General features: G+C 41.8%; 1 pseudogene; it reads left to right on the plus strand.

Moving 5' to 3' along the window:
* Positions 1-12,092: 12,092 nt before the first annotated feature.
* On the plus strand, positions 12,093-12,711 carry LOC140908142 (ferritin heavy chain pseudogene; annotated as a pseudogene).
* Positions 12,712-23,322: the final 10,611 nt, after the last annotated feature.

Here is a 23,322-nt window from a genome sequence, read left to right on the forward strand (position 1 = left end):
TGAGTTTTGCTGGCATCAAATTACAGTGACCAGATTATCATGACTGATACTTCAAATGATGAGCTCCAGAATTCTGTAGTCAGTGACTTTGAAACTGGCATCCCATGCTATTTGCCTCTGAAATGTGGAATGGTTTTCTGTTTCTAAATATTGATTCAAAGTACAGTACTCAGATTTCTTTGGTTTTAAACACTTGGGCCGTAACTACTTTGAAAAGTAGCTAGTGAACAGCACACAAATGTCTGTCATAATAATTGTGCATTCACATCTATTACATCCTCAGATACAAAATCACTAAGGAAAATAATTGGGATGGGGAGGAAGTAAACATTCTTTAAAGACAAGACTTGCCGAAGAGCAGTGTTTCTTTCCCTCTTATCCTTGGTTATCTCTCTTCCATCTCACCCTATCCCATGCTCTCTGGTGGTTTTTCACTGTTATTTGTTTAAATTGGAGTGTCACCTCTTTGGAAAAGGGATTGTATGCAATTTATATGTATTATAAAGTATATAGCACAAATATGGGTGATGTTAAATAAATAAATAATGATCTAGGGTACAATTTTTAAAAACATCCATGGGTATTTCTACACTGCAATCACAGGGTGTGACTGCAGTTTGTTTAGATAGACACTAGCTAGCTTGGGTTACAGAGCAGTGGAGCTGTGGCAACATGCAAGAAATTACCTAGGGTTCTGGGTGGGCTAGTAAAGCCTGTGTTGAAGCACAAGCTGTTGTGGCTTCACTGGTCCAGTACCCTTGTCAGCTAGATTAAAGCTAGCTTAGGTATGTCTACATGAGTGGTAATTAGGCTGACCAGACAGCAAATGTAAAAAATCAGGACGGGGGAGGGGGGTAATAGGAGCCTATGTAAGAAAAAGACCCAAAATCGGGACTGTCCCTACAAAATCAGGACATCTGGTCATCCTAGCTGCAGTCATACCCTGTGATTGCAGTGCAGACTTATCCACAGGAACTTAATTCCCAGTTTCTCACGAGTGATTTTAGCACTTAGGAGCCTAAATCTTGTTGACAATCAATGGGACTTTCTGAAGAGTCTGAAGTCATTTAGGTGGTTTTGAAAACTTTACCCCTAGACTGCAAAATCAAGAGCAAGAACATTGTCTCTTTGCATATCTGGAAAGCACCATGTTCACCAATGGCCCTATCAACATGATATTAATACTTTCTTTAAAAAAATACTATAAAAGGGTTTTTATTTTTCACAAAGCCAGCTGTGAATTTAAAGGAAACATGATAAACATGTATCATAATTTTTAGATGACTATTTTTATTGTATTTACCTGAGAGATTGGAAAGACTCTGAAGGAGCTGATCTAGATTATTGGGTAAATAATAGACTCATAGACTTTAAGGTCAGAAGGGACCATTACGATCATCTAGTCTGACTTCCTGCACAACGCAAGCCACAGAATCTCACCCACCCGCTCCTGCAATAAACCTCTCACCTATGTCTGAGCTATTGAAGTCCTCAAATCATAGTTTAAAGACTTCAAGGTGCAGAGACTCCTCCAGCAAGTGACTCGTGCCCCACGTTGCAGGGGAAGGCGAAAAACCCCCAGGGCCTCTGCCAATTTGCCCTGGAGGAAAATTCCTTCCTGACCCCAAATATGGAAATCAGCTGAACCCCGAGCACGTGGGCAAGACTCACGAGCCAGATACCCTGGAAAGAATTCTCTGTAGTAACTCAGATCCCACCCCATCTAACATCCCATCACAGGCCATTGGCCCTATTTACCATGAATAGTTAAAGATCAATTAATTGCCAAAATCATGTTATCCCATCATACAATCTCCTCCATAAACTTATCGAGCTTCATCTTGAAGCCAGATAGGTCCCTTGCCCCCACTGCTTCCCTTGGAAGGCTGTTCCAGAACTTTACTCCTCTGATGGTTAGAAACCTTCGTCTAATTTCAAGTCTAAAACTTCCCGATGGCCAGTTTATATCCATTTGTTCTTGTGTCCACATTGGTACTGAGCTTAAATAATTCCTCTCCCTCTCCGGTATTTATCCCTCTGATATATTTATAGAGAGCCATCATATCTCCCCTCAGCCTTTTTTTGGTTAGGCTAAACAAGCCAAGCTCTTTGAGTCTCCTTTCATAAGACAGGTTTTCCATTCCTCGGATCATCCTAGTAGCCCTTCTCTGTACCTGTTCCAGTTTGAATTCATCCTTTTTAAACATGGGAGACCAGAACTGCACACAGTATTCCAGATGGGATCTCACCAGTGCCTTGTATAAAGGTACTAACACCTCCTTATGTTTACTGGAAATACCTCACCTGATGCATCCCAAGACCACATTAGCTTTTTTCACAGCCATATCACATTGGCGGCTTATAGTCATCCTGTGGTCAACCAATACTCCAGGGTCCTTCTCCTCCTCTGTTACTTCCAATTGATGCGTCCCCAGCTTATAACTAAAATTCTTGTTATTAATCCCTAAATGTGTGACCTTACACTTCTCACATTAAATTTCATCCTATTACTCCAGTTTACAAGGTCATCCAGATCTTCCTGTATGATATCTTGGTCCTTCTCTGAATTGGCAATACCTCCCAGCTTTGTGTCATCCGCAAACGTTATTAGCACACTCCCACTTTTTCTGTTGAGGTTAGTAATAAAAAGATTAAATAAGATTGGTCCCAAAACCGATCACTGAGGAACTCCACTGGTAACCTCCCTCCAGCCTGCCAGTTCACCTTTCATTATGACCCGCTGTAGTCTCCCCTTTAACCAATTCCTTATCCACCTTCAATTTTCATATTGATCCCCATCTTTTCCAATTTAACTTATAATTCCCCATGTGGCACCGTATCAAATGCCTTACTAAAGTCGAGGTAAATTAGATCCACTGCGTTTCCTTTGTCTAAAAAAATCTGTTACTTTCTCAAAGAAGGATATCAGGTTGGTTTGGCACGATCTGCCTTTTGTAAAACCATGATGTATTTTGTCGCAATTACCATTGACCTCAATGTCCTTAACTCCTTTCTCCTTCAAAATTTTTTACAAGACCTTGCATACTACAGATGTCCAACTACCACGCCTGTAGTTACCAGGATCACCTGTTTTTCCCTTTCTTAAAAATAGGAACTATGTTAGCAATTCTCCAGTCCTACGGTACAACCCCTGAGTTTACAGATTCATTAAAATTCTTGCTAATGGGCTTGCAATTTCATGTGCCAGTTCCTTTAATATGGATGAACATTATCCGGGCCCCCCGATTTAGTCCCATTAAGCTGTTTGAGTTTGGCTTCTACCTTGGATTTGGTAATATCTACCTCCATATCCTCATTCCCATTTGTCATGCTACCATTATCCCTAAGCTCCTCATTAGCCTCATTAAAGACTGAGACAAAGTATTTGTTTAGATATTGGGCCATGTCTAGATTATCCTTAACCTGCACTCCATCCTCAGTGTTTAGCAGTCCCACCTCTTCTTTCCTTTTTTTCTTCTTATTTATATGGCTATAGAACCTTTTACTATTGGTTTTAATTCCCTCTGCAAGGTTCAACTCTACATGACTTTTAGCCTTTCTCACTTTATCTCTACATGTTCTGACCTCAATAAGGTAGCTTTCCTTGCTGATCCCTCCCATCTTCCTCTCCTTGTATGCTTCCTGCTTTTTCTTAATCACCTCTCTGAGATGCTTGCTCATCCAGCATGGTCTACAACTCCTGCCTACGAATTTTTTCCCCTTTCTTGGGATGCAGGCTTCCGATAGCTTCTGCAACTTTGACTTAAATTAATCCCAGGCCTCCTCCGCCTTTAGATCCATAAGTGCTTCAGTCCAATCCAATTCCCTAACCAATTTCCTTAATTTTTTAAAGTCAGTCCTTTTGAAATCAAAAACCCTAGTCACAGATTTATTTTTGTGTATCCTTCCATTCAGTTTGAACTGAATTAGCTCATGATCACTTGAACTAAGGTTGTCCCCTACAACCATTTCTTCTATGAGATCCTCACTACTCACCAAAACCAAATCTCAAATGGCATCCCCTCTTGTTGGTTCAGCAACTACTTGATGAAGGAATCCATCAGCTATCGCATCTAGGAAAATCTGAACCCTATTATTATTACTAGCACTCGTCCTCCAGTTTATATCTGGGAAGTTAAAGTCTCCCATGATCACGCAGTTCCCATTAGTATTTACTTCATTCAAAACATTAAAGAGGTCTCTATCCATATTCAAATTAGATCCTGGCCGTCTATAGCACACCCCAAGCACTATCCCAGGGGAGGATCTAGTAGCTTTCTTCCCCAATGTGATTTTTGCCCAGATAGACTCTGTTTTATCCATTCCATCACTTCTTATTTCTTTACAGTCTATCTCATCATTGATATACAATGCTATGCCACCACCTTTCTGTCTTTCTTAAACAGCACATACCCTTCAATACCTGTACTCCAGTCGTGACTGCTATTCCACCATGTTTCTGTTATCCCTATAATATCTGGTTTCACTTCCGGCACCAGTAGCTCTAGTTCCTCCATTTTGTTACCTAGGCTCCTTGCATTGGTGTACAAACATCTTCATTTTTGCTGTTTGGCCTCACTCACTTTCTTCACGTGATTAGGCACGGACATTCTACCGCCAGTATGACCTATTAGACTGGTATCCACACTGCCCTTCCTCCTTACTTGTTTAAGCACATGACTCCAATGGCCCCTGTTGCTTGTTCTTCATTTTGTTGAATGATTTATTTATGGTATGTTTGTGAATCCAGGTCCTTTGGTGGATGATGTCATCTTTCTCTTGTATTACACATGCAGTACTACTGGGGGAAAGGCAGTGTCTCACATTCTACTACTTCTCTCTGTGCTCCATTTAATTCCTTTCATCTCCACAGTTTATTTACATGGTTCACAAATGCATTTCAGCTGCTACTGTAGACAGAAGGCATCTTAAAAAAAATGTACATTTGCATGACAGTAAATGACAGACATCAATTTTAAGTCCATGTTCAGTCTATGACTTGATATTTCATGGAGAAGACAAACTATTTTATTTGGTATTATTCACTCATCCTATAACCATATAGGCAACAGATTTCCAGAATTTTTCACGTGCCTAAAGGCTAGTAGTCATTTATGGGGATATGTTATCCCATCAGGTGCTAAATAAAGGCGACAGTATGTGATAAACCATGTCGAATAAAGAAGGTTGAAAAACAGAAGTACTTCCTTTTGTTTGTTTTAAAGTAATAGGCAGCAGGTTTAAAACAAACAAAAGGAAGTATTTCTTCACACAATGCACATTCAGCCTGTGGAACTCGTTGCCAGGGGATGTTGAAGGCCAAAACTATAACTGGTTTCAAAAAAGAATTAAATCAGTGGCAATGATCTAATGTCAATTAGCCAAGATGGTCAGGGACGCAACCTCATGCTCTGGCTGTCCATAAGCTCTGACGACCAGATGCTGGGTCTGGATGACAAGGGATGGATCACTTGGTAATTTGCCAGTTCTTTTCATTTCCTTTGAAGCATCTGGCATTGGCCACTGTCAGAAGACCGGAAACTGAGCAAGATGGACCTTTGGTATGGCCCAGTATGGCCACTATACATTCAGAAACATTTTTTTTATTGAAAAATGTTGTCCCTTTTTTCATGATAAAATTCCAACCCTACTATCAGATATGTGCATTTCACACACCTATAACTCCTATTACAGACCAACCAGAAGGGAAACACAGCAAGATCTTTAAAGCACATCCTCCTTTCAGGAAGCCTGCTTTCCACTTGTCTGGGTAAGAAAGATGTCACGTGCATTATCCTCCCCCTTAGAACTCACCCCTGCAAGATGCTGGGAACCCTCAGCTCCCACTGACTTCAGTTAGAGAGGTGGGTAGGTGCTCAGTACCTCACAGAATCAGGTCATTACTCTCTCAACAGCAGATACTTAATTTTTACCCTCCCAACATTTGCCTTACTTCTTCTCTCCTGAGGCTTGATAAAATTCAAATAGGAGCCAACCTTTTTGAATGTTTGCTCCTGCAAGTTATAGTGTTTTCAGGGGCAGCATTTCTGCAGATGGGACTAAACCTCTAGTGCTGCCTTAGATACCATCCACAGGGACTTGGCAGTCTCTTTAATAGTACATGAATCTTTCCGATAAACGGCATTGTTAACCTCAATGCTTCTTTCACATTTATCATGCATATATATTTTGAGGAAGAAATAATTTATCTCCTTCTGTTGTTTGAGCAAGAATCCCTTTTAAATCCTCCCTGATGCATATCAACTCCAATATCCCAGTTTTCTTACTTGTTGAATTCCCGCTGCTATGAATGGAAGATATATACGGAAATAAGAAAATCAGATTCAGGATCCATTAGTAAGATCCAAGAGGAGAATTTCACCCTGTAACAGGAACCAGAATTTTTTCAATTAATAAATCTTTGACCAAACATGAAATACACAACATAGAGTCATAGGGTTTTAATACGATGTCCTAAACAAAAGGCCATTGGGCTAGACAATTAATTTTCCTTTCATATGCTTATTGAGAAAGGAATATTTGAGGTAAGATTTGTGATTTTTTTTCTCCTTTCATCTTCACAACTTTATAGACTTTACTCTGATTTTAAAAGGTAGGAATACATTTTAGAGAAAATTGTAAATAGACACCACAGAGGAGAATAGCCTAGCTAAGCTTCAGATCAATGTATAACTTTATCTATGGGAAGCCTGAATCCATTAGTGAACTCAACTAATAGGTCAAGAAAAGTAATAGCCAAATAAATATTTTATTAGCATTTTGTGAAACTTGGTAATGGGTAAAGCCTACTAATCCAACAGAAGTGGGAGTCTTCTTTCGATAGCAGGTCATTACTCAATAGATATTGTCTCCAGTTTCATACCAAGTGATTTTCTCAGGGATAACTGGACAAAGATATTTTTACATTAATTTAATTTGTTACTCTAGGATATGGTGGGCTAAATTCTCTGCTGGTGTAAACTGATATCTCTCCATTGACCAGACTGAGACAAATGGAGCTGCTCCAGTTTACATTAGCAGAAAATCTGGCCCTTTTTTTCTAGAAAAACTCCTTTTTCATCATTCCTATATTTAGGTAGAAATGATTGAATAAGCAAAAAATAGTGAATAATTATTTGATTCTAAAAAAAATTGTCAAAACTCGCAACTATGGGGCTTCAATCACCACTGCCTGACTCTCTCTTTACACTGGTGTAAATCCATTGAAGTCAGTAGTGTTTCACCAGTGTCAAACTGGAGTAACTTGTGATGAATCAAGTCAGATCTAATTTTCCACACTATTTCCTCATCACTCACATCTGAAGACGACATTAATGCTTTTTAAAAAAATTGAAAATGAAATATGTAGCAGACTGAGTTGTATGTTTCCAATAAAATTTACAACGATGAAGATGCTTTGTCTAATAAAATGTCAGAGCATATTTTAAATATTGTTGTGCCTCTCACCCCACAGGATCCATAAGCACTTTACAAATACTGTTGGCCAATGTTGCACTCCTCATTCAGGTAGAATATCCATTGTAGTCAATTGCAGGGTCATTATTCTTGTAGCCCCTCCAGATATAGTGCTCCCATTCACTTTCCCTGTGCTGAGCAGCTGCAGAATTGGAGACTTGACATTGATATTTAAATTATACATGGGGAACATTTCCCACACTGAGAGAAATGCAAAGGCTTTTTTGTGTAGGTTCTTCTAGAACTTTCCCTCTCTAGTTCAGACAATATGGGCTAGATTTACAAAGGAACAGCCTCTCTAGGTGCCGAAGTACAATGTTTAGGTGTCACTGGCATTCACAAAGTCCTTGCCCAGCTGCCGCCTAACTCTTTAGGTGTTTCTGCCCGTAGGAGTGTGGAAGACTTCCTAAACCCTGATGACACTGAGCTGCTCAATGTCTATGTGCCAGTGGGAGTCTCAAATTAGGTGTTCCCCTGCCTATCTTGCCTGAAGGGACCAATGTAGTAAGTATGAACTGTGTACCCTTAACTGGTACAAAAAACAGCTAGGGGAAAGCTCTGTTCATTTTGTTACCAGTAATTTGAGTATTCATCAAGGAGGCAAGATCCTTAGATTTGAATCCCTGGTCTGCTTTATTTAGAAATAGGAGATGAATCCAGCTTCCAGGATTGGGCTCTAACCACCAAACTATCGGATATACTAGGTGCATGGGGCTGTCTCTCTCCTGTTGACATTGTTCCATTTTATATAGATACTTAACTATTCACTATGCATCCGATGAAGTGAGTTGTAGCTCACGAAAGCTTATGCTCAAATAAATTGGTTAGTCTCTAAGGTGCCACAAGTCCTCCTTTTCTTTTTGCGAATACAGACTAACACGGCTGTTACTCTGAAACCTGTTAAATATTCACTGGGGCAGGGACTTGAACCTGATGCTTCTATATCCCGGGCAACTGTGTTACCCACTAGGCTACAGATTCACTCATACTTTTCTGTCCCAGTGGAAATGTAATGATTTACTCCAAGTGGAACAGCTTCAACAGGAGAGACAGAGAGCCCCCCCACAACCACTACTGAATACCCAATATTCAGTTAGTGGTTAGGGCACTTACCTGGGAAAGCAGGGTTCAAGTCAGGCAAAGCTGGGATTTGAAAACAACTCTCCCATATGGGTGCACTAACCCTTGGGCTATTGGCTATAATGGGGTGGGGGTGTTTCTCTCTCTCTCCTTTTTCATGAGAAAGAGCTGGCTTAGGTGCCTAACTCCAGGAGAAGTTTCACAGCTTAGAATCCTGATCATAAGGAAGCACCTCCCTGCAAACTGTCAGTTAGGTGCCTATATACCTTGATAGAGCTGGGCCCTAAACCCTGCCTCTGCATTGCACTCCTGGCTAGCTTAGGCAGCTCCTCACTCAGCTTGCTGGCTTCCGTGAATCCTGTTCTTAGGCACCTAATTTTAGCCGTACAATGCATGGGGATCCTGGGCAGCTAACAAGGGCTGTGAATTCCACTGGGTGGCAGGGCACCTAGGAGACAGGTGTTTCTGTGCATAGGTCTCCTTTCTGAATCTAGCCCTATTATCATAAACTGCACTCTTAGGAAAAGAAATCAATCCATCTGGCCTAGATAAAAAGGAATCATTAAGTATTTTTCCTACTTAAGTATTAACTTAATTTAGTAACATTGATTTAATGTCCTGAAAATGGAATACTCCCTTGATCAGTATATTGTGTTGTAAATGTCAGTGATTAGTGAGATCACAAAGTAGCTATGCTTTAGATACAGGTGGTAAAAGTGGTTGTCTGTATAACAATTTTGAAGTAAATTTAAAAATGCTAAATTTAAAAATGAGATGGCAAAGTAGCCAACAATAATAAAAGTAGCAAAAGCAAAGTAGCAAACAATAATAAAAAAGACAGGAATGTGCAAAGGACTTATTTGTGTTTCTATTCTGTAACTGTGCATGATTTTTATTATTGAATCTGAAAAAAACAACCCAACCCTTATCTAAATAAATTACACTGATTTGGATGTATATATGTGCATATTACTTTATTAACTTTAGGAAAAATAAATAACTTTAGGAAAAAGTGTCAGTGCGGCCACCAGCAAGAGTTGGTGGCTGCACTCTGAGGCCACCCAAAAATGTGTTGTGAGTCTAGTCTAGTCATTTTTGGCTGATGATGAGCCTGCTAGTGCTGTTAGGAGCACTGGACCAGATCTGATAGCATTCCTGAAATTTATCAGGACCTTGCTCTATGAGTAATGTCATTAACTTCAGTGGAGCTGTGCGTGACATAGGATAGTATTCAGTATGAGTGAGGGGATCAGAGTCTGGTCCATTATACATGTATCATTTTGTTTTATCTGAGGAACTTTCCCAGTGAGTATGACCTTCATTATGATTATCTAGCTTTCATTTAATGCTGGGGTTCTCAAACTTCATTGCACAGTGACCCCCTTCTCACGACAAAAATTACTACACGACCCCAGGATGGGGGACCAAAGCCTGAGCCTGCCGATCCCTGCCACCCCGTGGGGGGATGGGGGAGCAAAGCCAAAGTCCCACTGCCCCGGGAGGAGGGAGGCAAAGCTGAAGCTCAAGGGCTTCAGCCCCAGGCAGGGGACCTGTAATCTCAGCCCCACCACACCAAGGCTGAAGCCCTCAGGCTTCGGCCCCAGACAGTAGGGCTTGGGCTTGGGCTTTGGCCCCTGGCCCCAGCAAGGCTAAGTCAACCCTGGCAACCTCATTAAAATGGGTTTGCGACACACTTTGGGGTCCCGACCCCACTTTGAGAACTGACGGCCCGAAGTTTGGCCGGCCGTGGGAGGGGGGTGTTTGGGGCTTCTCCAGGCAGGGGGCTCCAGGCGCAGGGGCTCTTGGGGCTCCAGCTGCTGGGGATGGGGGAGTAAGGGCAGACAGGGTGGAGTCGGGGGCTAGCCTCCCCAAAGGGGGTGCTCCACCTGCTACCCATGCACCCCCGCTCACTTCCTTACCCCTCCACCCACCGCTCGCCTCCACACACACCCATGCTTGCCTCCTCACTCCCCTGTTTGCAGCCAGCCTCCCTCCCTCCTCCTCACCCTGCTGCTGGCTCACTGCTCGCCTCCTTACTCCCCCACCAGGCACCCCCAGCTCACTGCTCGCCTCGCTGCTTGCCTCCTCATCCCCCACCTGCCTGCTGCTCGTTTCACCGCTCGCCTTCTCACCCCCTCCTCACCGCCGCACCTTGCTCTGTAAGCGTTGTGTGTCCCACTGTGTCTCTAGAGAGGCGGGGCAGGCAGGAGCAATAGGAGGAAGGGGAGTGGCTGATGCTCCCCCCACCCTGCCCAGGAAACTGCCGTGGCTACCAGGAAACCCCCTGGTGGCCACATTTGAAAAATGGTGGACTACACTGTGCCCCCAGTTACACCTGTACAGTCTCTTTGAAGTCATAGGCCTTATTCTCATTTACTCTAGTGTCTGTTTGATAGTGCTCTGGCAGCGTAAAGGAAAACCTTACTTTAATTGAGAATCAGGATCATCGGACTGAATCCCATAGTCCTTATTCTCAATGAAGGGGTAAGAGCAAAAACTGAGTGATCAGAATTATAGGCTGCAATTCACTGAGGCATGTATAGTTTCTATATATGATTCTATGTATGTTATGATTTCAATAAGCTGCCTATGTGTAACTGAAGGTACAATTCATCACTGTGTGCATTAGTTGCGGATTTTGTTGGATGGCATACAAATAATATGTGCAGTGGATGAAAGAGTAATTGTTCTCAGGCTCCAAATTCAGAGATCAAGCAGCTAGTTTCCCCTTAGGGCTCTGGGAGTAGGTGTGTTGTGAGGGGGATGGGGAGGCAGGAGCAGGGCCCACTAGGCAGTGTGGGTGAAACAGGGAGACAGGATTACATCCCCAAGTAGTGGAAGCAACAAGGATGGAGCAGGTAGAAGCTAATCCCCTAACACCTCACCCCAAGCAGGGGAAGCAGGTGTTGATTAGTGGAGGAGCTAAGAGTCGATCAAAGGCAATCATGGTTTACAGATAGTAGAGACTTCCTAGAGATTCACTGCAAAATTCCCTGAAGAATCTGTCCACTTAGGGCATGCTCCAAACTGGGGCACAGCAGGGCTTGCCTTGCAATTGTGCTCTGGGTTGTTTCAGGCTGTGCCAGGTCCAGGCACTAGAAATGAGAAAAGGGAGCCTGTCTCTCCTGTGCTTTCCCTCTGCTTAAATCAAGGCAGCATGGAAGAGGAAGCAATCTCATTCAAATGCACAGGAGACAAAAGCCAGACTGAAGGGGGAGGGGTGATGGATTGAGACAAGAAGTTGCGGTGGGGAGTGAGAAATGAGGGCCGGCAGCTGGGCCTGGGACTAGCTAGTGTGGTTTCCAGGCAGGCAGACTAATGAGCCCAGAGGGGATACAGCAGAACCACCTGATTGGTTGAACGGAGCTAAAAGGTGTGCTCTTACTTATGCCCAGTAACACTGACAAACCCGAGCCCCGGAGGTTCCTTCTTCAATGGTGTTTGGACGGAACCGCCGCGCTCGGACCCCTTTCCCCCGCCTCCGACTCTTGTATCCTCTCAGCTCCTGTAGCAGCAGCAAGAAGAACAGCAGCGCCATGTCTTCATGTCTATCCCAGGTGTGCCAGAACTACAATCAGGACTGCGAGGCGGCCATCAACCGCCAGATCAACCTGGAGCTCTACGCCTCCTATGTGTGCCTCAGCATGTCTTTCCATTTTGACTGGGATGATGTGGCTCTAAAGAATTTTGCCAAGTATTTCCTGCACCAGTCCCACAAGGAGCGTGAAGCATGCTGAAAAACTCATGAAGTTGCAGAACCAGAGGGGCAGTCGCATCTTTCTGCAGGACATCAAGAAAGCAGATCATGATGATTGGGAGAATGGGCTGAGAGCAATGGAGTGTGCCTTGCACCTGGAAAAGAATGTGAACCAGTCACTCCTTGATCTTCACAAGCTGGCAACTGGCAAGAATGACCCTCATTTGTGTGATTTCATTGAGATCCAATACCTGGATGATCAGGTGAAGGCCATCAAAGAACTGGGTGACCATGTGACCAACCTGCGCAAGATGGGGGCACCCAAATATGGGATGGTGGAGTACCTCTTTGACAAGCACACCCTGTGGGACAGCGACAGTGAGAACTAAAGACTCAGCATAGGCCACCCATGGGTTTCAGTAGGTCTCCTAGCTTGCTGCCCAGCAGTGCATGCATCTACTGTTTAGATAATGTCATTCTGTACCAAAAATCACACCTTTGTTTCTTTGTGTTTGTAACACCTTACATCCAATAAAGTGACTTGTTTCAACAACAACAACAACAAAACACTGAGGAAGCTGCTAGCTAACTGTTCAGTGCTTATGCCCACAGCTGTGATTGGTCCTGTGCCTACCTTGTTCCCAGTCCTTTCCAGTTTGTTCCAGACCTACTCCCATGTTTGGTTCCTGTCTGGTTCCAGCTCTGACTCCTAGTTCCTGAGTCTGGCTCTGACCCTCAGAACTGTTCCTGGTCTCTGACTCTTGCTCCAATGGCTAAACCTGACTGGCTGCTGCTCTGACCACGAGGCATGAGTGTCTGCACCCTAGTGCTGATGGGGAACTGGGAGTACAGGCTGGTACAGGGTAGTTAAGCTGAGGGACAGATTGGAGTGGTTGGGCAAATAAACTGAAGCTGGGAGAAGAGGCAAAAAAAGGACCCTGGTGGCTCCAGTCAGCACTTCTGTCCAGGCTGTTAAATGATCAGTCAGTGGTGCGAGGGACTAAGGCAGGCTCCTTGCCTTCCCTGCCTTCTGGAAGCAGCTGGTACACCTCTGCAGGTCCTAGGCGTAGGGGTGGCCAGGGAAGCTCCACGCACTGCCCCTGCCTGGAGTGCCGGCTCCGCAGCTCCAATTGGCCTGGAACTGCATCCAATGGGAGCTGCGGGAGCAGTGCCTGCAGGCGGGGACAGCACACAGAGCTGCCTAGCTGCCCCTCCGCCTAAGAACTGCAGAGATACCTGGCTGTTTCCGGGGAGCCACCTGAAGTAAGTGCAGACCAGAGCCTGAACCCCTCGCCCCTCCAGCACCTGAACCCCCGTGCCTATCCTGAGCCCCATCCCATACCCAAATTCCCTCCCAGATAAGGATTCTATGAATATGAGTGTGGAGGGAGAGAGAATGGGCATGTGTGGTGGGGGGAAAGGAGAACTGGGACTGAGACACAAAATCCAGAGGGCTGAGACTAGGACTGTGTGGGCAGAGAGACTGGGCTGGGTTAAGAAGCCTGAGGGGTAGAAACTGGGACTGGGTAGGTGAGGAGAATGGGACTGGAATGAGGAGTGGGGTGGGGAAGAGATAAGACTGGGGACAGTGACAAGTTGGAGGGGATGGAGCAGAAGGGGTCAAGTCTAAGATGGGGGAATAGTCAGAAGAGTCAGGGGTGCCATTTCAGATTGGGGGTGGCAATTTTAACCATGGGTCTAGGGGTTACTTAGGCACCTGAAAACTCTGGGGTTTTGTTTTTGTTGTTGTTTTGCAGATAATAACTTAGAAATTAGCTGACAAGAGCACTGTATCTAAATCCGAAAGAAAGAAAGAAAGAAAGAAAGAAAGAAAGAAAGAAAGAAAGAAAGAAAGAAAGAATATATATATATATACTGTATACACACACATACACACCAATTAAAACCATATTTTAAGTTTATATGTAAGTTTGGAACAATCAGATGATAATACAGCAAGATATTCCAAATCCCAAGTCTTCAGGTATCTGTTTTGGAGTCTTAACACATGTCAGAAATACAAGTTTGATATTTTGAACACTATCTTTAGAAAAGATAAATAAAAATAAAATAAAATCTGCTTACTTTCTCTGACAGACACACTCTGTGTTACTGTCATTATCTACTCTATTTTAGTCAATTGTTTTTCACTCCACTGAAAACGTATTTACTTAATTTTAACATAGGTGATTACATTTATTTTCTCTTTTTATTAAGAACAGGAATTTATTTTTCTAAGTATTTTGGCATTTATGTTTACCGATCAAAAGCATGTACATTTGACTCCATCATTACTATTAGCATTAGACATGGAATTACATTTATTTTCATATGAATTTTAAGTTATTTACAGATATAATTTAAAATACAATTTGAAAATAAGCAACCTTCATCTGTCCAAAGTTATGTGTTTAGCTAATGTTTGTTTGTTTTTTTGAAACTGGCACTGCTAAGGTGAATGCAAGCTAAATTTACATTCTAGAAGGATACTAGTATTTGATTGAACCACTTTAAATAATGAATGACAAAGCACAATCTGATAATAAAAGTAATAATAATTACTCCAGCCAGGACCGGTTAGGCATTTTAGAACTCACTACTCATAGAATTAAATTTAAGCATGAGAGAAATAAAATTATGAAATGCACAGACCAATAAAAAACTAAAATAACAGTACTGGAATCCTTAATGAGCTTTGAAAGAATAAAATTACAGCGAATGTATGTGCATTGCACATTTCAACAGGAAGCACAAAAAAGTAACAACAACAACAATAATATAAGTATGTGTGTGTGAGAGAGTGTGTGTGTTGAAGGGGGCAGTGTGCATGGGAGACTGTGTGTTTCTCAGAGAGATAGAGTGTGTGTTGCAGGGGGGTGAGAGAGACTGTGTTTGTGTGTGTGTGTGAGAGACAGGGTGTGTGTGTTGAGGGGGACTGTGTGTTTGAGTGAGCATGCCAGCACACTGTCTCCTTAAGCCAAGCACTCAGGAGCCTGAACATTTGTTAAGTACAGCAATAGCTGCAGCTCCCACTCCTGAGCCAGAGGCACCAGCACAGACAGGGTCCCTGTCCCCCCACAGCTCAGTGGAGACCTACTTAGGCACTGCTACCTCTAGCATAAGGCAAGGCCCCCAGGCCAGCTATGGATCAGCTTCCCAAAGAAGGGAAGACTGCAACAGCAGGAGTTGGACTGCCGGAGAGCAGCAGCTGCTGGCCAGGTGTCCAGCTCTGGGAGGGGTGACTACGGGGTGCGGGGGGGGGGGGGGGGGGGGCAAAAGCAAATTTTGGGGTGGCTATAGCCCCCACAAAGCCCCACCAGCACTACCCCGTTCATAAAATTATGTGATATAAAACTCGAGGGGGGGACGGACAAGTGCCCCCTTGCACTCCCTAAATGGTGCCCGGAGAAGAGTCTGTTTGCATCAAAGCATACTCCTCTCCAGAGCATGACTCCCCTGTCCAAGATTCCCAAGTCTCACCGTTCCTCTGCTGTCCACAGGTGTCTCTGAAATCCACTAGCAGAGTGTTGCATCCCTCTCTAGAGCTGGTCCACATAGAGAATGACAACCTACTTCCTCAGTCAGCTACTCCATTAACTCAAGAGGTAGGGTTTTGTGCAGTGGATCAAAATGTTCTGACCCTACTGATGAACCATGTTGGAGTCAATATGATGTCACGTGATGGAGTTTATGCTTTTTCAGCTTCGTCTTTTAAAAATGTAGGAAATTACACACAAAATCTATGTTAAAAGAACGTTTAAGGCTGCAAAATCAAACACTTGAAGTTAGGGGATGTCAGAATTGGGGCTGAATGTGTGTTTGCAGTATGATAGTGTTTCATTACATGATCACGTACTATTTTTCCCACAGGACCCCTGCCTCATTCAAGATGGACCTGCTCTGGGGATGAATCAGGGCTGTGTACCTATTGTCGGTACCAGGAGACGGTGGGCCTAAGCCTGCCAATAGTTAAAGGCCCTCCCCCTTAGCTGGCAGAGAGGGGACCAGTAAATTCAGGTCATAACTGAATGCTGAGGTCCGGGGACAACAGGAACAGGAGTGAGAGTCATAGGGAAAAATCATGGGATTGAAAAGAGTTGCCAAGAACAGAACCCACAACAGGACCCACTGCTCCTCAAAGGCATCCAAGGAGGCAGTAGACACTGCCCAATCACTTGTGTGTAGTAAAGGAAACTGTGGTCTGTAGGACCGTGCTTCACTTGTTGTAGAAGTGGAACGTGTTCTGTGAATGAGGCAAGGAAGAGAAAGGTTAAGGCAGTTTAATTTTGCCCTGGAGTACTGGATTATATTCCTGTCTCTGCCACAGAGTTCCTGTGTGATATTAGTCAAGTCACTTAAACTTTTCACAGGTGGTGACTTATGGTGTGTTCTTAATTTTGAGTCCCTAACTTGAGACCCTGGAGCCTGACTTGCAGAAGTGCTGAATTCTTACCAATGCAACTGAAGTCAATGGGAGCTGTGCTTTGAACTGTACATAATGCTATATACTCTAAAGTGTCTCAAATGGGGCACCCAAAATTCGTGGATACTTTTGACCGTAATGTCTCTGTGCCTCAGTTCCCCATCCATAAAATGGGGATAATACCCACTCACCTCACAGGTGAGGTGTTGCTCAAATAAATTATTGCTTTCAAAGCCCTCAGATACTGTAGTGATGAAAACCACTAAAAAGCCCATAAGGAAATTAATTCTGTCTTCAATGCAGGGTTTTAATACTGTACAATAAATAAGGCGTGGGGCCACATATTGAACAGTGAGGAGAAATCCCAAATATTGAAGTCAAAATATTGAAGCCATTAAGGGAGCACCATCCATTCTGTGCACTGAATTAGGTCCTGTAGAAAAAATATTATCAAAAAGAAAAGGAGTACTTGTGGCACCTTAGAGACTAACCAATTTAGAGCTGTAGCTCACGAAAGCTCATGCTCAAATAAATTGGTTAGTCTCTAAGGTGCCACAAGTACTCCTTTTCTTTTTGCGAATACAGACTAACACGGCTGTTACTCTGAAAAAAATATTATGTGATCATGGAATTAAAGACTATATCATAATGCATATGCACAAGGGAGAAAAATTAAGGTTACTTAAGCAGTCTTAGTTTTGGTATGTTCTGACTTTTGAGTGCTTGACTTCACAACTTTAATAATCTTCCCCAGGGAATGGCTGGAAAGAGAGCCTGTGGAGCAAGGAAGATAAGGGCTGTTAACTTTGAGTCCACAGCCTTCTTATATGACTTTATCATATGCCTTCAGCATCATTTTATTGTAAATATTTTGTATATTTTATGTAAATGATATACAAAATCACAGGTTGCAGTCTTCGATGTGTCTGAGGGTAGTATACACACTTTTTTTTGCACCCAAACACCATCTCTACTGTAAAAAGAAAAGGAGTACTTGTGGCACCTTAGAGACTAACCAATTTATTTGAGCATAAGCTTTCGTGAGCTACAGCTCACTTCATCGGATCCTTATCCGATGAAAGCTTATGAGAGAGGAGAGGCTGAGGGAGCTGGGATTGTTTAGCCTGCAGAAGAGAAGAATGAGGGGGGATTTGATAGCTGCTTTCAACTACCTGAAAGGGGGTTCCAAAGAGGATGGCTCTAGACTATTCTCAATGGTAGCAGATGACAGAACGAGGAGTAATGGTCTCAAGTTGCAGTGGGGGAGGTTTAGATTGGATATTAGGAAAAACTTTTTCACTAAGAGGGTGGTGAAACACTGGAATGCGTTACCTAGGGAGGTGGTAGAATCTCCTTCCTTAGAGGTTTTTAAGGTCAGGCTTGACAAAGCCCTGGCTGGGATGATTTAACTGGGAATTGGTCCTGCTTTGAGCAGGGGGTTGGACTAGATGACCTTCTGGGGTCTCTTCCAACCCTGATATTCTATGATTCTATGCCACAAGTACTCCTTTTCTTTTTGCAAATACAGACTAACACGGCTGTTAGTCTGAAACCTGTCATCTCTACTGTATTTTCCTAACCACTGTTGTGGTATGTGGGAATATCCTGAATTACCGAATGCTACATAACTTAATTACCCACCTAGCCTGTAAGTGTGATTATTTCTGGCTTACATATGGCAAAACTGAGGCACAGGGAAATTAGGTGTCTTGCCCAACATCACACTACAAATCAATTAGATTTGAATTAGAATTGCAAATAGAGCTCAAGACTCCTGGTTTACAGTTCCCTACTCTATCCAGCAGACAATGTTGTTCTCAATGTAAAAAACACTGCAATACAAAGTATGTTGTATTTTACTCAATTATCTAAGGAGAAAATTAACAAAAGTATTAGGAGGGATATTTTTAAAGGCATGAATGGGAATTAGCTGTCCAACTCTCATTGACTTTCAGTAGAAGCTAGGTGCCTATATACCCTTTGTACCCTTGAAAATCTCTCCGTAGGGGACTTTCAAGTGAGGAGATTTGCACTGTAGCAATATCATCACGTCAGCAACTTTGTTCTGACCTCTAAAAAGTTTGCGTACTAAAACTCAATAAGCAACCAAAGTGACAGTCAAATATGAAGGTTACATTATTTGTTTTGCAGCACATTTTGATGTGTTTTTATTACACTTGCATACAGACCACAACTGTCAAAATAGTGGGAGCGAGTATATGTAAAGCTGATTTACAGATAACTAGCCCAAAAGCAGACTGTCTTATTTTATATCAATGACTTAAAAATGTATCTGCGGTGCACAGAGGGATGTTACAGAGGGTTAAGGGCATGTACACTTAGTGTCACAGAGAAAATAAATATTTATGAGTTTGAAATATATGGATGCTGCATTATTGTGAAACTTAAGGGCACAATTGTGCTAGTATGACTAAGAGTCACACCTTTTATTCATTTTGCATTTTTGCCAGTTGTAGCAGCTTACAAAGGAGTTCTGTCTCATTCCTTATGCGCCCTCTGAAGTGCATTACATTATAATAACTGAAAAGACTGATGTTTTCTAGTTTACACACATCTCAGTAGATTTTCAAATAACTCTCGTTTTCCAAGTAACTTCTGAATCACTGGAAAACACTGACTATACGTTAAATCTTATAGAGATATCAAATCTCATCTGAAAGGGGTAAGGTACTTTATCCTACCTATGGAAAATAAAAACACTGCCATTTTTAAAAATGGAGAAACTGTTGGGGATTTTTTTTTATTATTCTTTAACTCAGAAATGGCTATAGGAATTATGCTCAAATTTTCGTAAAAAGATCACGTTGAGATAGACTCCTAACCGGAAAGCTTTCAGTCCAAAAGGTGAAACCTTCCACAAGTTATAAGTAACTGAATTTGGGAGAAGAAAAGGAGTACTTGTGGCACCTTAGAAACTAACCAATTTATTTGAGCATAAGCTTTCATGAGCTACAGCTCACTTCATTGGATGCTTATGCTCAAATAAATTGGTTAGTCTCTAAGGTGCCACAAGTACTCCTTTTCTTTTTGTGAATACAGACTAACACGGCTGCTACTCTGAAAGCTGAATTTGGGAGGTTATAATGGATACTTTTTTTGTGCATCAGGATAGTTACTAGAAGTAATCACTTTCCTATGTACACACATACATGCGTGTGAATAATTCTCTGAGTGGTGGTGTTATCTATGTGATATACGGCATGTATTTTTGACATGTACCTTTGACTGTGTCTACCTACTGTGACTGTGTCTGCATATGCATCCATCTCTGTTGAGATAACTTCCGACATTCCAAATTTCAAAACAACATCAGTCAGTCACCAAAACCAATTTGCTGGAAGAATCTTTCTTTCTTTCATCCCAAACCCTCCTCCATCAAGTAACACTGACCCAAGGCTCTAATCAGACAATACCTCCAAAACTGACAGTTTTAAGATCTGATGTCTTATGACCCATCAACTCTAGAAACAAATTTATACAACTGGCTAGGAGAGACTCCTAACTTTCCAGTGGGGCACACACCCCATTTGCTTCTAGCACTAATAGGATCTCATATATATCAAATCTTAAACTCGTAAGATTATGTATAAAAACCCTATTTTAGTAATTCTAGTGGTTTCTAAAATGCATAGAATTTTCTCACTCACAGGCCTGGACAGATGGAATCGGGTTAAGAGTTTTCAAAAGCACTCAGGGTCAGCTTATTTCTCCCATGGGAGACAAAGGAAGATTTACCACTGACATCAATGGAAACAGAGTGTGAAAATCCCATCAATGGTGATTAAAAACCTGGTCTTTACAGGCAGAGGAATATGAAAAATAGTACCAATAACCTCCCAGATTAATGTTTCCTCCCCCCCTCCTCCCCACTATGGAAATTCCCTCCCAAAGGTACCATTGGTCTGAGACCCAAGATAGGCAATATTCAGTCCTGGCCCAGAGGTAGATTTTAAGGTCTGATATCCTGTAGACCCACAAGCTAGAAAATTGCAACTTGACCACTGGAACATGGATATTTCTAGCTTTTTAATGAGATACAGGACATTGGTTTCTAGCTCTGGAAGATCCTAACATACTGGACCATAAAATTGTGACACTTTAATATATATATAAGCTATTTTATGCTATTTTTAGAGATTTCTATGTTTGCCTTGCTTCTTGGTGCTGTACAGTGGGATTTAGGGTAACTAAGGCTTTATAGGCATAAGAATTCAAAAATTAGTCCTACACTATCCTACAGATAGCAAGTGTGAAAAAATCGGGATGGGGGTGGGAGGTTATGGGGGTCTCAATAAGACAAAGCCTCAAATATCGGGACTCTCCCTGTGAAATTGGGACATCTGGTCACTCTACCCAACACATTGTGTTAAAACTCTGTAAAACAATTATAAATAGCTTTTGTGTAACGTTTGTAGCATGTACAGAATAAATGATGGTATGGTGCTGTATAAAGAGTTTATTGGCACTGGTCTGGAATGACCAACATGTGCCCATGAATGCCCCTGTCTATCCCAAATGCATACAGATGAAACCTTTATACTACACCACACTGTCTGATAACCACATGCAGATAATAAACAGCTTATTCATGGGAAGCATGCTTTTTTTTAAAGGAATCATATCTTAAAATGCTCTACATACTCTTGGAAAGCTAGGTAGGCATTATTATTTCTTCAGTAAGCAGCCTTAGGAAATAAGACAGCTAACCACAGTGATTTTTTTTTTCTGCTCAAGATGTCCTAATGCTCCAGAATATCTAAGGAACTCTTTTCCTTGATGAATCAATTGTACAGGTAAGAGTCTGTTCTCAGGTTTGGAGGCCTTAACCTGCTCCCATTGGCTTTTCTACTGTTGACTTTATTAATTATTAATTGCATTATCATAGCTACTAGGAGTTCCAGTCATGGAACAGGACCCCATTGTTCTAGGTGTTATACAAAGAGAGAACAACAACAACAACAAAATAGGCACTGATCAAAGAGCTTATGATCCTTTCCTACATGCAGGAAGCTACAACCCCACCATACATCAAGATGTGGATACAACAAAGTTTTCAGGTTTATATTTACATATCCAAGTCAATCTTTGAAGATATACATATTAAACAAAAGTTAACCCAGTACAAGTCTTGTTTGTCCTTTGGTGAATGATGAAATGTGTACATGTAAGACCTTTGGAGGTTGAATTTTAGCAACAGATGGGTTGTGCTATTGTGCATTTTGAATGTTACAATATAACACAATCATTTCTATAAAACCATATTTAATATACAACAAACTCTCACCACATAAACACATTAAAACACCTTATTATAGTTCCAAGAATCAATTACAGGTTTTCATAAAAACATTTTCATATCTAGAATCTTAATACAGAATGATTTATTTCTATGCCAAAATACATTTAGACTGTAAACTGTTTGTAGAAAAAGACAAGAGAATTGGGGTTTGCTGGTATTTAATCTATCTTATTTCTTTCTTTCATGTTCTACTTTGAAATATATCTGAAATGTTTACATAAAACACTTTGTTTTTTATCCGAAGTTCTAACCAACAAAAAAGAAAAAAAGAAAAAAGAGAGAGAAAGAGAGAGAGGAAGAAGAAAATTGTCTCTTCACTTCACTGTCTTTTGGATGTGCACAGAACAGCATTCACTGTCTGCACATGCTACCCTGGTCAGGACTGTGTGCCATGTTGGTTTTGAAAGAAAGACACAACATTCCCTTTTAATACAAGTATTGGGTGCTCACAGAATGAAGAATGGAGCCCCACTAATAATTGAATTGCATTTAGCAAATAAAAACTGGGGGAAAAAAATCCACATAAAAACACATATGAAGATTGATCACACAATTTTATTAGAGTCTTTTGAACAATTGTATTATGTTGTTCCTTTATTTAAAAACTCTTGCAAAAAAAGACATTGGAGTGGACTGTTTTCAACCCTGAGCATTAACACTGCATATCAAGTACTGTAGTAAAGAAGCTGGTTAAGATTGTAGCACTAGCACAAAGTCACTGATATTAATCCTCTAAATGATCAGGTTTTTACAAAAAAAATACATAGTTTTCAATAAATAATGCTTAATTTTACAACTTTGATACAGCAATGTCATACACTGTTTTGACACATACTAAACTCTGCATGCTATATAGTCTACTAGAAGACAAAACTTTGCCATGCATTTTCCTTTACTAGTGCTAGAAAACACTTTGTCCTCCAGTGCATTGCCTCAAGCAGCCTTATCCTCTTCTTTCTATCTCATAGCAATAGGCCGTGCACTGGCATGCAAAACCTTAAGAAAAGGTTCCCCCCCACCATCACTCAGACTTCTAAACAAAAGTACTTTTCAGCTTTCCCCCCCAGACCTGGAGTGTCTATGAAAATGAATTTCATGTGGCCTTTGAAAAGGCTTTGAAATTACATATTTTAAAAGTGTCATGCTGAAAAACGGCTCTAAAACATTCAGTTTTCCCCACTGTGGCCATCATGCAACATCTTTGAAATGTTGTAACCATCAAATGTCCCACATTGGAAAAATAGGCCTCCATTTTAAAACAGCCCTCCCTCCCCCCGAAAAAAGTATCACAGCATTTATTTAGAGACTCCAAAACTCCAACATATG

This window comes from Lepidochelys kempii, chromosome 3 (assembly GCF_965140285.1).
Source record: "Lepidochelys kempii isolate rLepKem1 chromosome 3, rLepKem1.hap1, whole genome shotgun sequence".
NCBI lineage: Eukaryota > Metazoa > Chordata > Testudines > Cheloniidae > Lepidochelys > Lepidochelys kempii.